This window comes from Echinops telfairi, unplaced genomic scaffold, assembly GCF_000313985.2.
Source record: "Echinops telfairi isolate 266 unplaced genomic scaffold, ASM31398v2 ScPeMD7_23;HRSCAF=83, whole genome shotgun sequence".
In the NCBI taxonomy this organism is placed as follows: Eukaryota; Metazoa; Chordata; class Mammalia; order Afrosoricida; family Tenrecidae; genus Echinops; species Echinops telfairi.
In genome coordinates this window covers 40459773-40463239 of record NW_022103920.1, presented here as the reverse complement: position 1 = coordinate 40463239, position 3467 = coordinate 40459773, and the positions used below count along the sequence as shown (strand labels likewise).

The 3467-nt window shown below is 42.5% G+C and overlaps 1 pseudogene; it reads left to right on the top strand.

The window, feature by feature from the left end:
* Positions 1-230: 230 nt before the first annotated feature.
* LOC123521552 lies at positions 231-685 on the top strand (annotated as a pseudogene).
* The last annotated feature ends 2782 nt before the right edge of the window (positions 686-3467 follow it).

Here is a 3467-nt window from a genome sequence, read left to right as displayed (position 1 = left end):
TAAATGTCCTGAATATGGAGCCTGGAGGCATCGCGGTTACGCTTTGGGCTGCTAATCCCAAGGTTGGCAGTTCAAAAGCACCAGCCGCTCTGAGGGAGAAAGAGGCGGCTTTCTACTCCGGCAAAGAGCTACCGTTTCAGCCTTCCGTGCGCTTGATAGGACTGGTCCGTGGACAAGTACGAACCTTCTTTTTGTCTCTGGCTGCTGAGCTTGTACACCATCATGAATGACACGTCACTATCCGGACCAGGAAGCTCATGACCAGCCGACGACTTCAGCGAAAACGAATGGCCACTGATGTCCTTCACCCAGGGACAGCGACAGTACCTAAGACAGAAATTCGTGAAAAACTAGCCAACATGTACAAGACCGCACCAGATGTCATCTTTGTATTCAGAAACCATTTTGACGGTGACAAGACGACTGGCTTCAGCAGGATTGACGAGTCTTTGGATGATGCAAAGAAAAGTGACCCTAGACTCAGACGTGCAGGCCGTGGCTGTCTGAGAAGCCCAAGACGCAAGAAAACAGGGCAAGGAGCGCAGGACAGGATGAAGACAGGCCGGGGACTGCAACGGCCAACGTCGGTGCTGGCGAAGAGAGAGCTGCAGATGGGACACCAGGAAGGATAAAGATTCCACGGGGGCTTCATCTGGCCTTTGTGGATTTTTCACCAGAGAATTAATAAACTATAAAATCTTAAATGGAAACTTTTTTTTTAAAGAGTTACAGTTTCAGAAACTCACAGGGGCACTTCTGCCCTGTCCTATAGGGCCACTATGCGTTAGCATCGACCTGATGGGTGTGAGTTTTTTTTTTTTAAGGGCGCTTCAAAAAGTTCGTGGGGAAATTCCTTTCTCTTTAAAAACATTTCATTATTTAAAATTGTGAGTTGAGTTAGGGGGCTCCGTTCAGACCATCACCTCTGCATTTACCTCCCACCCACCTCTGATTTCTCCTTCCCCACTCGGGCTGGGTCCTCCGTTCTCCTTTCTGCCCGAGTCAACCCCTGCAGTCCCCCGCCCTTTGCTCTGTCGTCCTTCCCTTGGCCCCTCTACCTGGGAACCTCTGAACTCTGTTCCCCTTGGTGTGTGCACGTCTTTATCTTGGTTTTTATCTTTATAGTCAGATTCTCGCACAATATTGTCCTTTTGTGACTGACCAGCTTCACTCAATCCATCCACGTCATGAGGTGCTTCGTGGTTTCATGATTGTTTTTGAAAATTCTGTTCTTTTTAAATTCAGTTTTGCCACAAACTTTATGAAGCCCTTTGTATATAATAGATACAACTACTCTAGATACTAATTTTCAAATGTTTCAAATGGACTGGGACTTGTTTCTTCACTCCCTAAATAGATTTTGAAGACCAGAAAATCTAAGTTTGGTGACACCAGATTTATCTCTTTTTATCCTCTTTCTTTTATAGGTTGTACTTTGGTGTTGTGTATAGTAGGCCTAATTTTTAAATATGCATTCTTAAGTGCAAATGTTTCTGATAAAGCTAATAGCATCCATTATTTCAATTATTCTTCTAAAAATGATAAAGCTTTAACTACTTACTGAATACCTCTTTTCGGTTGAATTGTTATTAGTTGTTAATAGTGTCCTCTATCGACACTTACTAGGATAGATGGCCTATCACATACTCTCTCTATTTTTTACGAACCACAAACTCTCCATGAGGCAGGCATTCACACGTTATTCACACGTTACTTGGGAGGAGCCTAACGCCTGGAAAGGTTTCCTTAAGTTGTCCAAGCTAGGATGGAAATCAGTTGGCTTCCTACACTCCCCAGACTTCTGCCCCAGTGTTGAATTCAATATACTTGTTTAAATGACACACTTTCTCATTTTAATTTATATGACATTTTATTATTTACATATGCTGTGAACTTGTTAAATGACTAGTTAATAGAGTACAGACCAAAAGATAAATAAGTACAGAGACACAATTATTACCAGGAACTCAAGTCTGAATATATTTATGCATTTTGATTAAAAGTGTAAGCAGAGTATCACCACCTAACAAAGTAATCAGAGAATTACCTTTTTTTCATAAAAACCTTTTGAGCAGTTTAATGGCCTCAGATTCCACATGAAAAGATTAAAGGAAAAACAGAGAAAAGATCAAGTAAGTTTCTTTGTATTTTTACCTCTTACATTAATGAAGCTTGTGTCAATGCGCCCTTTTATTCAAAAGTTAACACTTCGATAAAGTAAATCCTCCATCATATTTCTCCCCGGCCTCCTGGGCATGTCTGTGCTGTTCATCTCCACTGGACTCTGCAGGGAGGGGAGGTGGAAATTCACGGCCTTCAGAAAGAGTTCAGACTAACACAGGAGTGCTGGCAGGGCGGTGGTTGGGGCTCAGCTAATAACCAAAGGGTTTTTGCTTTGAACTCCCAGCTGCTCCATAGGACAAAGACTCTCAACTCTCATCAAAGTCACAGCCCTGGAAACCCCATGGGCCAGCTTTACTTTGCCCCATCGGTCTGCTGTGAGTCAGAAGCAACTAGAAGATGTTGGGAAAGGCAGAGGCTCAAAACAAAAACAAAAAAACCCAACTCAGTTCACAGCCATCGAGTCAGCTTTGTCTCAGAGCAACCCTGTAGGACAGAGTAGACCTGCCCAATGGGTTCCGAGACGATCAATTTTACGGGAGCAGCCAGCCTCATCTTTCTCCCGTGGAACAGTTGGTGGATTTGAATTTCTGACCTTGCGGGTTAACAGCAAATAGCAGGAGAGGCAGAATTTAATCTCGGTCTGACTGATTTCACTGTCGGCTGTAAGTGCAGGTGGTATCTTGACTAATGGTCATTTCTTTATTTACAACTTTGACATTTCGTTAATTTGATAATTCATTATGGACTTTTAAAAACTGGTTTTATTTTGTTGTTGAGAAGATATACAACAGAACATAGATCAATTCAGCATTTTATATGTCTCCCATTCTGACACTGATTACCTTCCTCAAGCCCTTCAACCACCCTTACTTCTTTTCCAAATCAGTCCTTCACCAATTACCTAGACTCACTGACCTCGCAGTTTCCTGTCTAATCTCTTGAGTGCCTCTGCTCCTGTACGTTGCCGTTGTTCAGTGCTGTCAAATCTGTTCTCACTCATGGTGACCCTATGTCCAATAGAATCAAACACGGCCCGCTCTTGGCCCATCACAACTGTTTTGATGTTTGAGCCCATTGTTGCAGTCACCGTGTCAATCCATCTCATCAAACATCTGACCGGCTGCCTTCCCAGGCATGACGTCCTTCCAAGGAATTGTTTCTTCTGATAACAACTCCCAAATGGATAGTTCTTCAAAGAGCACAATCCTCGAGGCATGCTTCATCATAAATTTTGTATTAATTTTGATTTAAGTAAATATCATCTATCTTGGAAAAAAGTGACTTTTAGACTGTGTTACATTATTTTGATGATGTGCTTTTCCAAAAGCATACCTACTAAAGGT